General features: G+C 37.2%; 2 pseudogenes; both read left to right on the top strand.

The window, feature by feature from the left end:
* Positions 1 to 8,371: 8,371 nt before the first annotated feature.
* On the top strand, positions 8,372 to 9,041 carry LOC118983636 (transcription initiation factor TFIID subunit 12-like; annotated as a pseudogene).
* Positions 9,042 to 14,524: 5,483 nt separating this feature from the next.
* LOC118983671 (elongation factor 1-alpha 1-like) lies at positions 14,525 to 15,965 on the top strand (annotated as a pseudogene).
* Positions 15,966 to 20,081: the final 4,116 nt, after the last annotated feature.

Raw genomic sequence — 20,081 nt, 5'->3', positions numbered from 1 at the left:
GCATTTTTCATGGTCAAACTGTCGTGATGGTCCTTTATGAGAAGCTGCCTGCCACCTGGGTCCTGTTTTCCTCTCTCAAAAATTAAAAAAAAGATAAGTAAAAAACAAATTCCAGTCTGTAATTTAGGCACAAAAATAAAATCTCCTAGAAAAATCTAAAATTAAATAAATATCTTAAATTTAAAATAAAAATACCACTGTCACCCCCAAATCCTCAATGCAATAAAAATAAAAGAATAATTTAATTTTATAACTTCAATGGTTCATGACAATTCATCTGATTTAAGTAAACTTGCATATTTATATGCAAGCCTTATTTAATCATAGATGTGGTCTCAGGAGAACAAAGATAAACAAATTCCATATTTTAATGAAATTTGGGTGACATCAATAAAACATTTTTCTGAGGATTCAAGAACATGCTTTTTGAAGCTGTTATTATGTTTAGTGTGCAAAGCAGCCATCTTAAAAAAAAGCTCCTAAATGATATTTAAAAATTATCTGTGAGGATTCACAACCTTTCTAATGGCTTTGTCTTTATTGATTAATTTATAAAACTGCCATCAGGGGATAGTATTAGTGACCATTAGAAATTTTAGAACTAAATAGATCTTTGGCTTTATGCCTAGGAAAAAATGTCAGCCCTGTGCATAAAAGCAGGCAAAAGATAAAAATGATTCCATTATATCCATAATACAATCTTCTTATGGCTTTAGTACAAGTTTCTTCTCTGCTAACAGAAGTCCCTGCAGAAGGTTTAAACAATCTCAACAATTTCATTATGTGAGCATAGCTAAATCCAATAACATAAAAGGGCCTAGAGAGTTTCCCATATGCTCAATTCCATACCCCTTTCTTCCAGGGAAAGTCAAAGAACTTGGCTCCCTGGAAACTGAATCTATTCTGATTGCCCGGGAGCACAAATCTTGCTTTGTTGACATCAATGCTCATTCTCCTGAGGACACACAAATAAGACAAGAAGCCATTAGAGCTTCTCGTGACCCTGCTCTGAGCCAAATCCAGCTTCACTTAAATGAATGAAAATACTTGTTACACAGCCCAAGAAGCTACTTTGTCCGTTTGAAAATTAATTAGACCATAGCTTGATGAACAACTGTAAGACACTTTCACAGTGTTCTTAGATGGATGACCCTGGCTGAGTTCCCAATTTTAACAAGTTTACCCTTAAGCAAAAACATGGCCTTTTGGCTAAGCTACTGCCTCTAATTATAATGCTTTCCTGAGTGGTAGCTAACCACTGGGTACAACCTCACCAGAAAAGAAAGTTAGGAAGAGAGCATGCTTTTAAGCCTTTTACATGCAGTTGTAATAGATGTTCTTGCAGGAAATTTTTGGGTTGAAGGAACCAGTTTAGTTACACATTTCACAGCTGGACTTGGAGAAAATGTAAACATCTTGTGTATGTCACAATCCACTCTAGATTAAGACTCCTTGAGGGTACAGATTCTGTTTTTCCTTGTAGTACTTTATACTGGGACCACAGTGTTGGTAGATAAAACATAAACCTACATGTAAATCTGGTTTTCAGTGTCAGGCTAATGGTGCTCTGTACTGACTACAGATAAGAAAGAATCTCTGGGTGTCAGATTCTGGGCCACTCTACTCACAAAGATTCTAATAGCTACTTTAAAAATTAACTGGTACATTGCTACATGTAGGAAAGACCCTTAATAAATATGTTGGGTATGATGATATTGCTGATGCTTAACTATGTGTAATATGAAGTTGAAGGGAGAGGTAATAGAAATTGGACATATTGTGTGGAAAATAAAATTCCAAAGACTCCAAAAGCAGAGACATTTTGGAAAGTTTGCGCAACAAACATCTTTATGGATAAATACTCTCACACATTGACTCTTGTCTTCATGGTAACCGATTGGGGCAAGGATAGACACCTGATTCTGATGGAGCCTATTCATTGGCTGATGCTGACCAATGATATCCTTTCTCTGTCTCCATTGTGTTCTATCTTTTCTGCACACATTCTCTTGTCCTGGGCAGACAATGGAGGATCTTTAGGCATCGATATGACTAAATAGAGATGCCAGTCTGCCTGTTTCGGGATGGAAAAGTAATTTAGGTGTTGAGAGAACAGATACGAGAGTTCATGTCAGCTGTGCTTTCTTAATATGTAAGAAGATTACAAAAGCTTAAGGAAAAAATAATGGTGCAGACCACCATGAACTCAGTAATTCTTTCTTATTGCCCACACCCCACAAGGAATTCATATGGTTAAAGTACAGAGATATCAGCACACAGAAGTACTTTTTGGGTTTTCCTAATGTAGATAATTATTTTTAGCTCTTCCTGCACAGATTTTTCCCTTGTCCTTGCATGAACTTAAGAGTTCCCAATTATCATCACTCCACAAATTCCCCAAAAAGAAAGTTATGTAGGTCTGGGCTCTGCAAAGAGGGACAGACGAGACAAACTCGTGTTGATCTGTATAAATCTGGCTTGATAGGTCATCCCTGGAATTGAGTTAGAGAAGTCACATTGTTTATTCCTGTGAAGTTATTTGACTTCTCTAGCATGAAATATTCCCCAAGATACATGGGAACTTGGCCAGGTTTAGATTATCTGGGACCCACAGGAGGTCATCCCTGCTGTCAAGGAGAATAACTTAATTTCCTTTTTCCTTTCAGGCAGGCTAGCTATTCTAGATTCTCTGAATGCCACTCTATCATTCCAATGAATTCCCCTTTAATTAAGCTCACTTTATGTCACATTATGTCTCCATGTTTTTGCCAGTAGTTTGAGTGTTTCACCCTTTTTCTAAAAAACTAAAACTTACACAGGACATCTAACAAGTATTCAAAACTATAGATGGTGTTTTTATTTTCTCTTCCATTTAGAGAACTGATAGCAAGGATCATTTTTCACAAGGCAGATTGACCAACAAAGGTCTGTGAGGAGGGAACACAGAGAGTCCCAGTCTGGCTAAGATGTCCTAGAACAAGCATGATATATCGAACAGAAAATTTTATCTGAAAAATGTGCAAATAAGACTCATATAAGAAAATTAAAGTGAAGAATATAAAAGCACAAATTAATAATAATAGCAATTTGTGAGTGAGTAAATGAATGAATAAGGCTCATGTTCAGAAGTTTTTTGGGAAATTGAGGGTGAAAGGGGCCATAACAGAGAAGGAGTTCTTCCCTCCGTATATTCTTCAAAACTGATGCATCCACAACTTTAAAGAAATGATATTACATTCCTCCTTCTTCCCTTTCTTATTTATTTATGATGTAAATTATATTATCTTTCTTTCTTCCTTCAGCTTCTTTATATTCTATACTCTTATTATTTCTCTTCTCTTTACCCTCTTAAAATAATTTTTCTTTCAGTTAGTCATCTCATATTCATTTTGCCCTTCTTATAATAGTTTTAATCTCTATACACCTTTATTAATATTGGTTCATTTGCTATTGATAGTGTGTTGAGGGCGGGGATTATTTTTGTGGGTGTGGGTTTGTTTCCTGGACTGTTCGGTTTTGTTCTGGAACCTGTACAATAGCATACAAGATGGGAGGGGGAGCAGCATGACTCTCAGTCAGACAGCCAGAGTGAAGGACCCACCAAAGAATGACCTAATAACAACCAAAACCCAATTACAATCAGAGTCCACATAAATGGCATAATGGGCATCCAAAGAGCATCAAGCTCAGGAGATGACGGAGACTATACCACAGAATCTCACAGGTCTCTTATCACAGAAGGTCACATATGAAGACAGGTAGTCAAAGAAGCTCGATCTAATATGCAGAAATAAACAAGAATAGTCACCTAAAATGGGGAGACAAAGAAACAGCCACCAATCAAAAGGAAAGGAGAAATTCCCCAAAAGATTGCCAAATGAAATAGAGGCAAGCCATCAGGCACTGAGTTCAAAATAATGGTTATAAGGATGCTCAAGAGGTCAGTGAGAACTTAAAAGAACTCCAGGAAAGCTACAAGAAACTTACTGTGAAATATACTGCATGAAAAAGGACACAAAAACCACCAGTAACAGCCAGGTGGAAACTAAAAATACAATATCTAAAATGAACTACACAGTAGAAAGTATTAAAAGTAGGCAAGATAAAGCAAAGGGTAAAATCAGTGGGCTAGAGGACAATGTAAAAAAAATTCCCAGACAGAGCAATGAAATGAAAAAAGACTCAAAAAAAAAAAAAAGCAGAGAGGGTTAAGGGAGCTGTAGGACAACATGAAAGGTAATAATATCTATATTATAAGAATACCAGAAAGAGAAGAAAAGTAGCAAGGTTTAGAAAACTTGCTTGAAAAGGTTAACTTTGTGATACAAAAGGCCATGCAAGTCCAGGAAGCACAGAGAAACCTACAGCTACCATCAAGCTCAAAGGGCAAAAACTAAAAGCTTTCCCCCAAGATCAGGAAGGAGACAAAGGTGTCCACTTTCACCACTTTTATTCAACATATTATTGGAAGTTTTAACCACAGTGATCAGAGTGAATTTGTTAAAGCAGCAGGATACAAAGTCAATATTCAGAAATCAATGGCATTTTTGTACACCAACAATGAAATATCAGAAACAGAAACTAAGAAAAGAATCCCATTTACCACAACAATGAGAGAAGTATCTAGGAATAAACTTAACTGAGGAGGTAAAAGACCCTTACTTGGAAAACTACAGAACACTTAAGACAGAAATTAAGGAAGATACAAATAAATGGAAGAATATACTATGTTCATATACTGGAAGAATTAACATCATTAAAATGTCCATACTACCCAAAGCAATTTATAGATCCAATGCAATCCCTATTAAAATACCAATGACATTTCACAGATTTAGAACAAATATTTCAAAAGTTTATATGGCACCAAAATTGACCTAAATGGCCCCAGCAATCTTGGGAAAGAAGAATAAAGTAGGAAGGATCATAGTACCTGATATCAAACTATATTACAAGGTCACTGTAATCAGAACAGTTTGGTACTGGTCTAAGAACAGACTCATAGATCAATAGAACGGAATAGAAAGTCTAGAAATAAACCCAGGTCTTTATGGTCAATTAATATTTGACAAAAGGGACAGGAGATTAAATGGAGTAAAAATAACCTCTTCAACAAATGGTGTTGGGAAATTTGGACAACTACATGCAAAAAAAAAATGAAACTATACCACCACCTTACACAAGAATGCACTCAAGATTGACAAAAGACTTAAATATAAGCCATGACACCACAAAATTCCTCTAGGAATTTTGACACTCTCACTTTCCTGCCTAAGTTCAATATATTTCTTTCATTTGGACCCTAGGCCATTTATGGAGTCCTCTTGGGTGAATTTAGGGTCACATGGGATGATAGAAAACTGAGATAAGGGTCAGGAGGTTTAGGTTCCATTCATTCCCAAACTGGTTAGATGTGTGTAGGGCTGTAGCCTAAACTCAGGACAATGAAGGCTGAAATGGGGGGCATGCAAGACTTGTGTGGGGAGGGTGGATTTGCACCACTGGTGGATAAATAAGTGCATACACACTTCAAACTGCCCTCTACTGCCTTTCTACCTAACTGAATTTGTTGACCTCTGAAGTTTGAATTCTGTGTTTCACTCTGCTTCCAAAATTGCCTTTTCATAAGAATCTTAACCTTCATATTAGTGTTCTTTCTTTTTTATTTTTCCTTTTTCTTTTTCTATTTTATTGTTGTTCTGCTACAGTTGTCCCAATTTCCCCCCTGTTGCTTTTCATGGCCCCATCCCCCCAAAGTCAATCACCACCCTGTTTTCCATGTCCATGGGTCATTTATACATGTTCCTGGACTAGTCCCTTCCCCTTTCTCCTACTTCTCCCTTCCTACCTCCCCTCTGGTAACTGTCTGTCTGTTCCTTGTTTCCACACCAGTGGTTCTATTCTACATACTTGTTTGTTTTATTAGGTTCCTCTTATAGGTGAGATTATATGGTACTTGTCTTTTGCCACCTGGCTTATTTCACTAAGCATAATACTCCCCAGTCCCATTTATGCTCTCATGAAATGTAGGGGTTTCTTTCTGCTGCATAGTATCTCATCGTGTAAATGTACCATGGTTTTCTGATCCACTCATTTACTGATGGGCACTTAGGTTGTTTCCAGCCCTTGGCTATTGTGAATTGCACTGCTGTGAACATTGGGGTTCATATGTTCTTTAGAAGTGGTGTTTCAGGATTCTTAGAGTATAATCCCAGCAGTGGAATTGCTGAGTCAAAAGGCAGTTCCATGTGTAGGTTTTTTAGGTAATTCCTTACTATTTTTCACAGTGGCTGCACCAGTCTGCATTCCCACCAACAGCGCACTTTTCTCCACATCCTCTCCAATGCTTGTGTGTTGATTTGTTTATGATGGCCATTCTGACTGTTGTGAGGTGGGATCTCATTGTGGTTTTAATTTGCATCTCTCTGATGCCTAGTGATGTTGAGCATCCTTTCCATATGTCTCTGGATCCTCTGTATATCCTCTTTGGAGAAGTGTCTGTTCAGGTCCTTTGCCCATTTTTTAATTGGATTGTTTGTCTTCCTGATGTGGAGTCATATCAGTTCTTTATATATTTTGGAGATGAAACCCTTGTCCAAAATATCATTGGGAAATACGTTTTCCCACATAGTTGCACCCTTTTCACTTTGCTGATATTTTCTTTAGCTATACAGAAGATTTTTAGTTTGATGTAGTCCCATTTGTTTATTCTATCCTTTTTCCCCTTGCTCCAGGAGAAATACTGGTGAAAATATTGCTGTGTGGAATATCTGAAATTTTACTGTCAGGGTTTGAGATACTATGCAGCAGAAAGAAAGAAGAAACCCCTACATTTCATGAGAGCATAAATGGGACTGGGGAGTATTATGCTTAGTGAAATAAGCCAGGTGGCAAAAGACAAGTACCATATAATCTCACCTATAAGAGGAACCTAATAAAACAAACAAGTATGTAGAATAGAACCACTGGTGTGGAAACAAGGAACAGACAGACAGTTACCAGAGGGGAGGTAGGAAGGGAGAAGTAGGAGAAAGGGGAAGGGACTAGTCCAGGAACATGTATAAATGACCCATGGACATGGAAAACAGGGTGGTGATTGACTTTGGGGGGATGGGGCCATGAAAAGCAACAGGGGGGAAATTGGGACAACTGTAGCAGAACAACAATAAAATAGAAAAAGAAAAAGGAAAAATAAAAAAGAAAGAACACTAATATGAAGGTTAAGATTCTTATGAAAAGGCAATTTTGGAAGCAGAGTGAAACACAGAATTCAAACTTCAGAGGTCAACAAATTCAGTTAGGTAGAAAGGCAGTAGAGGGCAGTTTGAAGTGTGTATGCACTTATTTATCCACCAGTGGTGCAAATCCACCCTCCCCACACAAGTCTTGCATGCCCCCCATTTCAGCCTTCATTGTCCTGAGTTTAGGCTACAGCCCTACACACATCTAACCAGTTTGGGAATGAATGGAACCTAAACCTCCTGACCCTTATCTCAGTTTTCTATCATCCCATGTGACCCTAAAGTCACCCAAGAGGACTCCATAAATGGCCTAGGGTCCAAATGAAAGAAATATATTGAACTTAGGCAGGAAAATGAGAGTGTCCTTTAAAAGCCAATCGGCATTGCCTTTGGCACAACAAAGAAGTTAAAACATAATTAAGATCTGAAGGCTGATTACAGAAATGTATGATTATTTTTATTATTTTTTCCTTTTTCTCAATCTTCGCGATAGGATGTGATCAACCTCTGCCATGCTCTGTTGCTTAGTAGCAGCCAGTCAGAGTTTTAATTATATACTAAAATAAGCTAAAGAATAGGAAACTGCTTTAATGTCTAACACGTATGTATCAAGAAAGGCATGTGACAGCATCTAAATTGCTTTAGTGCCTGATAAAGAGTGCCTCTGGTAGGGTTGTCATCAAAAAGCATGAATAGAGTAGGAAAGCATTATTAATAAAACTGCTACTCTATTTATATGTCCTCCATTGTTTGTTATTCCTTGTTAGAAGTTGGAAATGAATTTTTATCTACCACTAATTTCATCAGGCTTTTTTTTTGTGTGTCAGAGAAGAAAATAAAAGGAAAACTTTCGTCAATTCTACTGCCAACCCTAGTCCTCTAAATAGAATTCTTTTCACTCCTCCAGATCTGCAATTCCAAAAATATTAACCTCATAATGAAAAATTAAAGAATTAGTTCATTCATTCTTTCAATATTCAATAGAACTATGTTCTGGCAGTATACCCCAGAGGCATCCTCTGCCCTCACAGAGATGGGAGGGAAAGATAATAAATAGGTAAAACACTGAAAAGATAATTACAAGCCATAATAAGTGCTGTAAAAGAAATAGAGTGTATTGGGCTGCTGCGATGATCACTTCACTGGGGCAGTCTCTGCATATCACAGGATGACAGACCTGCTGCCTTTGACTGGCCTCCGTGTTGATACCTCCAGAAAGAAACAGGACCTTGATAAGCTCTATGAAGTCCAAAGCTCAGCATATTATGAACCAGTTTGGCCCCTCAGCCCTAATCAAACTCTCCATTTTTTCACACATAAAACCAGAACCAGCCCACACACCTCCACCAGGCTCCCTGACCAATAGCACTACAGTGGTTAAGATACCAGACACTCCTGTGTCAGGAGGATGTCTCAGTCCTGAAAAAATCAGGTATTGACCAAGAAGGAATTACAAGGCCTAGTAAGAGAAGGGGATCCTAATGAGCAACCTAACGAAAACATTGAGGAGATGCTGCTGCAGGTTGCTGATGATTTTATTGACAGTGTGGTGACAGCAGCCTACCAGCTTGCTCGGCATCGCAAGTCCAGCACTCTGGAAGTGAAGGATGTACAGCTGTGCCTAGAGTGCTAGTGAAACAGCTGGGTCTAAGGATTTGGCTCTGAAGAAATTCAACCCTATAAAAAAGCACGCACCACAGAAACTCACAGAGAATGGCATTGATCTGAAAAACAACCAAGAAATATCACATGGAAAGGTCAAGGAATGGACAAAAATGTATTTGGAGATACTTGAGCTGAGACCTGAGCCATCTCAACCCCGATTTTTTTAAATGCTCTACAGAGAAATACATATTTTTATTAAGAGTACAGCAACATCTATAATGACTAAGAGGATCCATCAAATGAAAGACAAATACCATATGATCTCACTTTTAACAGGAAGCTAAACAAGAAAACAAACAAGCAACCAAAATATAACCCAATACACTGAAATAGAGAACGGGGGACAGTGACCAGAGGGGAGAGGGGAGGGAATTTCAGGGGAAAAGGGGGAAGGATTTACAGGAACAAATATAAAATAGACATATGGACAACAATTAAGGGGAAGTGGATAGGGGAGGGGGGTTGGGAGCACTGCGGGGGGGGGGTGCTGGGATGGGAGTAAAAGACAGAAAACTGTATTTGAACAATAATTAAATACAAATAAATAAATAAATAAATAAAAAGAATAAAGCCTCCTACCCCTACTTTGGCCTCTTTTTCCTGCTGTCTCAAAGAGGAGCACTGTACTTTCAACAGAAGACTTTATTTGTGGTTTATTATATGTGATTTAATATGGGACAAAGCAGTATGGTCTTGTTTGGTGAAACAGTATTAGCAGGGTTTGTAGGTGTTTTTGTTTTCTTCTCTTTTCCCTTTTCCCCTGTACTTTGTAATGCCAGTGTTTATGTGAATACAACTTTCATTTGCTTTTCCAGAATAAACAGGTTATTAATAAAAAATAGAGTACATTATTTAGGATTAGGTTTATCTCTAAGTAACAGAAGATTCAACATCATTTGGCTTTTTTTTAATTTGTCATGAGGACATGTTTATTGATTTTTAAAGAGAGAGGAAGGAAGGGTGAGAGAGGGAGAGAAACATCAATGTTGAGAGAGAAACATCAATTGTCTCATGCACACACTGTCCCAGGATGGAACTTTTAACATAAGTGTTTGTGCTATGACTAGGAATCGAACCTGCAAACTTCTGGTTTATGGAAAAACACTCTAACCAACTGAGCCACATCAGTCAGGGCCAAAATCATTTGCCTTTAATCAAGGTTGTGATTCAGTCAGTAGGCACAAGAGTAGCTACAACAATCTTTTAACACTGGCATCTGTTCAGATTGATCAGTGCTCTATTCTCTTTGGTTGGTTTAGGTTCATATGTTAGACAAGTTGCTGTTTCATACTGAATATGAATTGTGGCTTAAAAAGTTCATTTCTCTCTTTATCTTGCATTAAAGAAAGCTCTTAAGAATGAGTAAGGCAGCTTCATGAATTCATCAAGGACCCAGATTTGTTTTTCTCCATTCTCAACACCTGGTTTCCACCTCATGGTTCAAGATGACTGCTTGGGTTCCAGCCAAGCTTTCTCATCACCATCAAGAAAGACTAAGGTGATAAGAAAGCCATACTTTTCCCCCTAAGGATAGCTTAGTGTTTATCTCAACAGCCAGAACACAGTCCTTGGGGGCAAGCTAAACTGGAATATATAGATTTTATTGTAGGTGATCATATGCCCACCTGGAAATTACAGTCATTCTATTACTAGGAGAAAAGGTAGAAGAGACAGTAAGAAAGATAGTAGACATTGCCACACAGGGTGATGTGATAGAGAATAATTGACACAGAGGCAGGTGCTTTAAATTGGGTAGTCGAAGGCCTTCTGAAGAGATAATGGCTACTAAGCTGAGGCCTAAAGGATGCAGATGAGTTTACCACACGAACTACAGAAAGAGGATTCCAGGCAGAAAGAGTGTCTTATCTCAAAATAGATTGAATTCTGCTCACAGAATGATTTTGACTTCATTTTATAGTTTTCCTGGGCTAGGTAATAACCTGTTTTCTTCATTAATTCTTAGTTCTCCAAATCTCCAAGCACATTACATTATAGAAATTTTTGATTTATTGAAAAAGTTAACTACTGTCACTCTGTAATTCTGAATATGGTAGGAAGATGGTTGAGAACAGATAGTAGCAAAATAATATTCGATATATTACTTAGAAGGGTGTGGTAGCCCAGACCGAATAGAGTGTGCATCTAGTATGTCTTAGAAACCTCCCTGAGTGGTGTAAATCACATGCTAGACTAAAACAAAACTACTTACGAACTAGGGTATTAAATCACAATAATAACATGATTTGGTTTGGTGTTCAATGGAGTAGAATCATTTGTATGGAACTAATGTGACATTTTATGGGACTGTCATATTAGTTATGTATTTGTTAACTGATTTCTGTAGGTGCCAGAATATGGTTCATTTGAATAAACAGAAGAGACTTGTGGCGTAAAGCTCTAACGGGGAATTTGCCTTCATCAAGACTTCCCATACTATAATTAAGTTGACATTATATCCAGAGCATTTTCTTTTTTTGGTAATGAAAAGTATTCCATATTTATTGTTTTTCAATAACATACTCATCTACTCTATACTATACTACCTTATAGAACAAATTGTGCTAATCTACCAAAACATACCCACACTTCAGGCTTTATGTGCAAGAGTCTCTGTTCATTGCCATAGAAACCAGAGCATTTTCTTAATAAATACCTTACACTGACATCAAACAAAATAAATAATTGGTAATATTATTTATTTCTGCAGATTTTATGTGTACAAAGTCATTACATAAAGTAAGCAGGTTTTGTCTAAATATATCATGCAATGCCACATGCACTACTACAGAATACAGAGATGATGTGTGTGCACATGTGTTTCAAGCCATTCTTTTGAATCTGTTGACAAACCAGAAGAGGTGAACTGCCCTAGATATCATTATGTTTCGATGAAGAAGCTCTAAGAATATACCCTTTCTAAAGTGACCTTATTTCCCATACATTTGTATGTCTAGCTATGAACATAAGACCTAATCTATGGGACCAAGAAATCTTGTCTGCCGTAAAACTGTTAGAAGGTGAGCTTCATCTTCAAGAGCAAAGACTACGTCCTTTTTTATCTCCGTAGCCCCAATATATAAAACAATGTTTGACATACAGCAGTTGCTCAGTAAGATTTAAATGAGTGAATGGTCACACCAGTTAGAATGGCCATCATAACCAAATCAACAAACAACAAGTGCTGGCAAAGTTGTGGAGAAAAGGGAACCCTACCTAGTACACTGTTGGTGGGAATGCAGACTGGTGCAGCCACTGGGAAAAACAGTGTGGAAGTTCCTCAGAAAACTAAAAATAGAACTGCCTTTTGGCCAGGCAATTCCACTGCTGGGATTATACACTAAAAATACTGAAACACCAATTCTAAAAAACCTATGCACCACAATGTTCATAGCAGCATGATTTACAATAGTCAAGTGCCGGAAGCAACCTAAGTGCCCATCAGTAAATGAGCAGATCAAAACACTATGTCACTTACAAAATGGAATACTACACAGCAGAAAGAAAAAAGGAGCTCCTACCCTTTGTGACAGCATGGATGGATCTGGAGAGCATTATGCTAAGTGAAGTAAGCCAGGCTATGAAAGACAAATACCATATGATCTCATCTATAAGTGGAATGTAATCAACAGGAAAAAAGCAAGCAAAATGTAACCAGAGACATTGAAATAAAGAACAAATTGACAGGAACCAGAGGGGAGTGGGGAGAGGAATAATGGGAGAAAATAGGAGAAGAGATGTCAAAGAACATGTATAAAGGACACATGAGCAAAGCCAAAAGGGGGCAGAATTGAGAGTGGGAGGCAGAGAGGAATGAAACATAGGGGAGTAGTGTGGGGAAAATGGCGACAACCGTGCTCGAACAATAAAATATAAAAAAAAATAAAAGTGAATGGTGATTCTTCATTCATAACAGTTCCCACTTACGTACTCAACAGCTCTTTAAGTCCCTATCAATGTCTCTGACAGAAACCCTATATATAACAAAATTCCAAGACAAGAGAAATCAGAACTATTTATGGAAAAACCAAAGCCATATAGTGTTCTTTTTAAATTAAATTACCGTGTGACACTGGTTAATAGGATCATATAGGTTTCAAGTGTACATTTCTATGATACATGATCGGTAAATTACATTGTGTGCCCACCACCCAAAGTTAAATCATCTTCTGTCACCATTTAATTATCCCCCTTAACCCTTTATTGCCCCCCATCCTTTCCCTCTTGTAACCACCATGCTGTTGTCTGTGTCTACGAGTTTCAGTTTTATACCCTACATATGAGTGATATCATATTATTTGTGGGTTTTTCTGACTGACTTATTTACACTTAGCATGATGTTCTCAAGGTCCATCCATGCTGTTACACATGGCAGTATTACATGTTTTCTCATGGCTGAGTAATATTCCATTGTATATAGGCACCACATCTTCTTTATTCAATCATCTAATGAAGGATACTTGGGTTGTTAACACATCTTGGCCACCATGAATAATGCTGAATAAACACAGGGGTGCATATATCTTTGTGAATACATGTTTTATAATTTTGGGGGTTGATATTCAGAACAGGGATAGTTGAGTCATATGGTAACTGTTCTTAATTTTTTGAGAATCCTCCATACTGTTGTCCATAGTGGCTGTACCAGTTTACATTCCCAGCAGCAGTGAATAGGGGCTCCTTTTTTTTCAAATCTCTCTAACACTTGTTATTAATTGTCTTCTTGATAACAGCCATTCTAACAGGTGTGAGGTGGTATCTCACTGTAGTTTTGACTTGCATTTCCCTAAAGGCTTGTAAAGTTGAGCATCTTTTTATATATCCGTTGGCCATTTGTATGTCTTCTTGGAAGCAGTGTCTTTTCAGTTCCTCTGCTCATTGTTTTTTTTTATCTCTACCCAAGAATATATTTTTATTATTGATTTTAGAAAGAGAGGAAGGGAGGGGGAGAGAGAGAGAGACAGAAAGAGAGATGGAGAGAGAAGCATCCATCAGGTGCCTCCTGTAAATGCTCTGACCTACTGGGGATCAAACTTGCAACCTAGGCATATTCCCTGACTAAGAATCCAATTCACACCTTTTGGTATGTGGGACAATGCTCTAATCAAACACATCACCTGGCCAGAGCTACAACTGCCCATTTCTTAATTGGTTTGTTTGTTTGGCATTGAGTTATATGAGTTCTTTACATATTTTGGATATTAACCCCTTGTTGGAGCTGTTGTTTGCAAGAATCATCTCCCATTTCATTGGTTGCCTTTTTGTTTTGTTGTCGGCTTCTTTTTTTATATGGAAGCTTTCAGTTTGATATAATCCAGTTCATTTATTTTTGCCTTTACTTTCCTTGCCTTCAGGTCAAATTCATAAAATGTTCTCTAGGACCAAGATCCATAAGTTTAGTGCCTATGTTTTTGTCTATGTGACTTATTGTTTCAGATCTTATATTGAGGTCTTTGATCCATTTTTAATTAATTTTGTACATGGGGATAAACTGCAATCTAGTTTTATTCTTTTGCATGTGGCTTTCCAATTTCCCCAGCACCATTTATTAAAGAGGATTTGTTTTCTCCATTGTGTGTTTTTGGCTCTGTTATCAAAAACTGTTTGCCCACTTTTTCTCAATGGGTTTGTCGCCAGAAGACAGGTGTCAAGAAAACCACCAATAAATCAAAGCCAAAATGGAAAAGGAAAAGACTCACATCAACATTGTGGTCATTTCTACACATAAATTTCAGCAAGTCTACCACTACTGGCCATTTGATCTACAGATGTGGTGGAATTAACAAAAGAACCATCGAAAATTTTGAGAAGAAAACTGCTAAGATGGAGAAAGGCTCCTTCAAGTATGCTCAGGTCTTGGATAAACTGAAAGCTGAATGTGAGCGTGGTTTCACCATTGATATCTCTCTGTGGAAATTCAAAACCAACAAGTATTATGTGACCATCACTGATGCCCCAGGACAGGAAGACTTCATCAAAAACATGATTACAGGCACATCTCAGGCTGGCTGTGCTGTCCTGATTGTTGCTGGTGGTGCTGGTGAGTTTGAAGCAGCTATCTCCAAAAACGGGTAGACCCATGAGGATGCCCTTCTGGTTTAGACACTGGATGTGAAACAACAGATTGTTTGTGTTAACAAAATGGATTCCGCTGAGCCACCCTGTAGCCAGTAGAGAATGAGAGAATTGTTAAAGAAGTCAGCACTTACATTAAGAAAACTGGCTACAACCCTGACACAGTAGCATTTGTGCAAATTTCTGGTTGGAATGGCAACAACATGCTGGAGCCAAGTGCTAACGTGCCTTGGTTCAAGGATGAAAAGTCACCCATAAAGATGGCAGTGCCAGTGGAACCACACTGCTTGAAACTCTGGATTGCATCCTGCCATCAACTCATCCCAATGACAAGCCCCCACATCAGCCCCTCCAGGATGTTTATAAAATTGGTGGCATTGGTACTGTCCCTGTGGGCCAAGTGGAGACTGGTATTCTTGAAACTGGCATGGTGGTCACCTTTGTTACAGTCAACATCACAACTGAAGTAAATTCTGTTGAAATGCACCATGAAGCTTTGAGTGAAGCTCTTCCTGGGGACAATGTGGGCTTCGATGTCAAGAACAGGTCTGTCAAAGATGTTTGTCATGACAGTGTGACTGGTGAGAGCAGAAATGATAAAAAAATGGAAGCCGCTGGCTTTTACAGCTCAGGTGATTGTCCTCAACTATCCAGGCCAGATCAATGCTGGGCATGCACCTGTGCTGGATTGCCATACAGCTCATTTTGCTTGCACATTTACTAAGCTGAAGAAGATTGACCGATGTTCTGGGGAAAAGCTGGATGATGACCCAAAGGTTTTGAAATCTGGTGATACTGCCATCGTTGATATAGTTCCTGGCAAGACCATGTGTGTTGAGAGCTTCTCTGACTATCCTCCTCTGGGCCACTTCGCTGTTTGTGACATGAGACCGACAGTTGCTGTTGGTGCCATCAAAGCAGTGGACAAGAAGGCAGCTGGAGCTGGCAGTCACCAAGTATGCCCAGAAAACTCAGAAGGTTAAGTGAATATTATCTGCATCACCTCTATCCAGTCTTAATCAGTGGTAGAAGAATTGTCTCAGAGCTGTTTATCTCCATTGGCCACCTAAGTTTAATAGTAAATGAGTGGTTAATGATCAAAATGCATCATAAAATCTTAAGAAGGAAAGGAGGATGCTTTGTGGACCATTTGGGTTTTTTTGTGTGTGTGGCAGTTTTTAAGTTATTAGTTTTTTTTTAAATCAGTACTTTTTAATGGAAACAGCTTGACCAAGATTTGTCACAGAATCTTGAGATCTATTAAAACAAAGTTTAATGAGAAAAAAATTGTTTGCCCATATACACATTTTATTTCTATGCTCTGAATTCTGTTCCATTCATCTGTGCACATTTTTCTGCCAGTAGCATGCTGTTTTGATTATTGTAGAACCATTGTATAATTTAAAGCCAGGTAGTGTGATACCTCTGGCTTTGTTCTTTTTTTCTCAGTACTGCTTTACCTATTCAAGTCCTGTGTTGTTCCACACAAATCTGATATTTTGTTTTCTTTCTTTAAAAAGTTACAATAACCCAAATGTGGAAGCATACCAAGAGTCCATCAGTAGGTGAATGGATAGAAAAGCTATGGTACATTTACACAGTGGAATACTATTTGACCATAAAATAGAAGAAAAAATTACCATTTTCAACAGCATGGATGGACTTCGAGAACATTACGCTAAGTGAAATATATCAGTCAGAGAAAGACAAATACCATATGGTCTCACTCATATGTGGAATCTAATGAACAAACAGAACTAATAAACCAAATTAAGGACAGACTCATATACAGTAGGATTACAGTAAGGGGGCAGGGGATGGTAGGGATTGGGATTGAACAAAAAAAGGAGAACTCATAGACATGTGATGAATGCAAGATAGGGGTGGAGGTAAAGAGAAATAAATGGTATTGGAAAAAATACAAAAGAAAAAAATGGCATTGGAGTTTTGATGGGGATTACATTAACTCTGTATATTGCTTTAGGTAGTATGGCCATTTTAACTATGCTGACTTTTCCAATATATGAAAATGGGATATCTTTCCTTTTCATTGTGTCTTTTCAATCTCTTTTAATAATGCATTGTCATTTTCAGTGTATAGATCCTTCACATCCTTTGCTAAGTTTATTCCTAGGTATTTCATTGTTGTGGGTGTAATTGCAAAAGGAATTGTTTACCATTTCTTTTTCTGAAGTTTCATTGTTAGTATATAAGGAAGAGGTGCATTTTTGAATATCAGTTTTGTATCCTGAAACTTTACTGTATTCATTTATTGTTTCAAATAGTTTTTTGGTGGAGTCTTTAGGGTTTTCTATATACAGTTATGCCATTTGAAGAAAGTGACCATTTTATGTCTTCCTTTCCAAAGTGGGTGCCTTTTCTTTTTTTTCTTTTGCCTGATTGCTGTGGCAAGGTCTTCCAGAACTATGTTGAATAGGACTGGGGAGAGTGGAGATCCTTATCTTGTTCCTGATTTTAAAGGAAAGCTTTCAGTTTTTCACCATTGAGTATGATTTTAGCTGAGGGTCTGTCATACATGATCTGTACTATGTTTAGGGTACTTTTCTTTTATACTCATTTTATTGAGTATTTTAATCATAAATAAATGTCATATCTTATAAAATGCTTTTTCTTATCTATTGATAAGATCATATTATTTTTTACCCTTTATTTTACTAATGTGGTGCATTACATTGATCACCTTACATATTTTGAACCATCCTTGCATCCCTGGAATGAACCCCACTTGATCATGATGTATTATATTTTAATGTATTGTTGTATTCTATTTGCTAGAGGTTTTTTTGTGTGTTTTTTTTTTTAGGATTTCTGCATCTGTATTCATCAGAAATAATGGTCTGTAGTTTTTTTCTCTCCATTTCTCTCTGTCTCTCTTTTTTTGTTATCATTGCCAGATTTTGGTATCATAAAATATTATGTTGGTCTCATAAAATGTGTTAGGAAGAATTGCCTCTTCTTTAGTTTTTTGGAATAGTTTGAGAAGAATAGGTATCAAATTTATTTGAAAGTTTGGTAGAATTCATTAGTGAAGCCATGTGGCCCTGGACTTTTATTTTGGAGGAGGTTTTTAATGATTGATTGGTGTATTTAGATTTTCCAGCTCTTCATGATTCAGTCTAGGAAGATTATATATTTCTAGAAAGTTATTCATGTCTTCTAGGTTACTGTATTTGGTGGCATATAGTGTTTCATAGTATTCTAGTATGATCTTTTATATTTCTGTGATGTCTGTGGTAACTTCTCTTTCATTTCTGATTTTGTTTATTTGACTCTTTTATCTTTTTTTCCTTAGTGAGTCTAGCCAGGAGTTTGTCAACTTCATTAATCTTTTCAAAGAACCAGCTTTTTGTTGCATTAACTTTTTGTATAATCTTTTTCCTCTATTTCATTCAATTCTGCTCTGATTTTTTATTATTTTCTTTCTCCTGATGACATTGGGTTGGTTTTGTTCATCTTTTCCTAGTTCTGTAAGATGTAATGTTAGGTTGTTTACTTGGGATTTGTCTTGTTTCTTCAGATAGGCCTGTAATGACATAAACTTTCCTCATATTACCACTTTTCCTGCACCCCAGAAGTTTTCATGTCATATTGCCATTCTCATTTGTCTCTATCTTGTGTTCTCACCTTGTATTTCTTCTTTGACCCAGTCATTTTTTAGTATTATGTTGTTTAATCTCCACATATTTGTGGGTTTATTTCCTTTTTGTGGTTAATTTCTCATTTCAAAGTATTGTGGTCAGAGAATATGCTTGGTATAATTTTAATCACCTTGAATTTGCTTTCTTTCTTTTCATAAAATAGTCCTTTTTCTTTTTATTTAAATGCATCTGATCCCCATCCTCCTTTGCAAATTCAGACCCTTACCCTTCCTCTTTCACGTTTTTTGTTGTCACAAATTATCCCTGCTTTTTCTGTAAGTTTCTTTGGTGATCTTGTAGCTTTGTGAGGTTTTGTTCTTCATTTCAGGTAGAATAAGCCCCCTCAGTATTTCCTGCAGTAGAGGTCTTATCATGATAAATTCCCTCAGCTTCTCTATATCTGGAAAAGTCTTTATTTCCTTTTCATATTGAAAGGATAACTTTGCTGGATATATTATTCTCTGCTGGTAACTTTTCTCTTTCAGTTGTTTGAATTTCTCTTCTGCTTATAGAGTTTCTGCTGAGAAATCTGAGGATAACCTAATGGGCACCCTTTATAGGTTACTTTCTTCTTTTCCCTGGCTGCCTTAAGAATTCTTTCTTCATCATTAATTTTTGACAGTTTTAATACAATGTGTCTTAGAAAAGTCCTCTTTGAATTGAAGTAAGTAGGTGTTCTGTTTGCTTCTGGGATTTGAGGATCTAGCTCTTTCCATAGGTTTAGGAATTTTCCATCAACAATTTGTTTGAATAGGCTCTCCGCTCCCTTCTCTCCCTCTTCTTCTCTGGTATGACTTTTACCCTTATATTGTTCACTCTGATGGAGTCAAATAGTTCTTGGAGATATCTTTTTTTTTTATGCTCATGTCTCTCTCTTCTTCCCTCTGCGTCATTTCTAGATTTGCATCTTTGGTATCTTCGATATCACTAACTCTTTCCTCCATCTGGTCCACTCTATGCCCTATGCTAGGTCATTTTTTATCTCTTTTATTGAGTTTTTCATCTCCAGAATTTCTGTTTGGTTCTTTTTTTAAAGTTTCAATCTTATTTATATTTGTTGATTTGCTTTCTGAGCACATTAAATTGCCTGTCTGTATTTTCTCACATCTTGTTGCATGTTTTCAGAACTGCAATCTTGAGTTTTCTGTCATTTTTATCACACATTTCTATGTCTTTATGTTTGTTTTCTGTAAATTTTTTATTTTCCTCCTGAGCTGCCTCACTACCTTGGTTATTCATGGTATTTGATAGATTCTTTCTGTGTCTAGGCATCTACATATGAGTGGCACTTTTCTATGGTGATTAATACAAAGAGGTCTTTCTCTTATTTTCCAGTAAGTGGTGCTGAATCACAAAATATTTTAGCTCTGTGAAATCCCAGTGCTGTCTCCTACAGTCAGACACTGCCACAGTGTAGCCATAATGTGTGGAGATGGGGTAAGCT

The sequence above is a fragment of the Sturnira hondurensis genome, unplaced genomic scaffold, assembly GCF_014824575.4.
Source record: "Sturnira hondurensis isolate 20B ecotype Veracruz unplaced genomic scaffold, ASM1482457v3 Scaffold0002840, whole genome shotgun sequence".
In the NCBI taxonomy this organism is placed as follows: domain Eukaryota; kingdom Metazoa; phylum Chordata; class Mammalia; order Chiroptera; family Phyllostomidae; genus Sturnira; species Sturnira hondurensis.
Note: the sequence above shows the minus strand (reverse complement) of the source record. Positions and strands in the feature narration are given on the sequence as shown.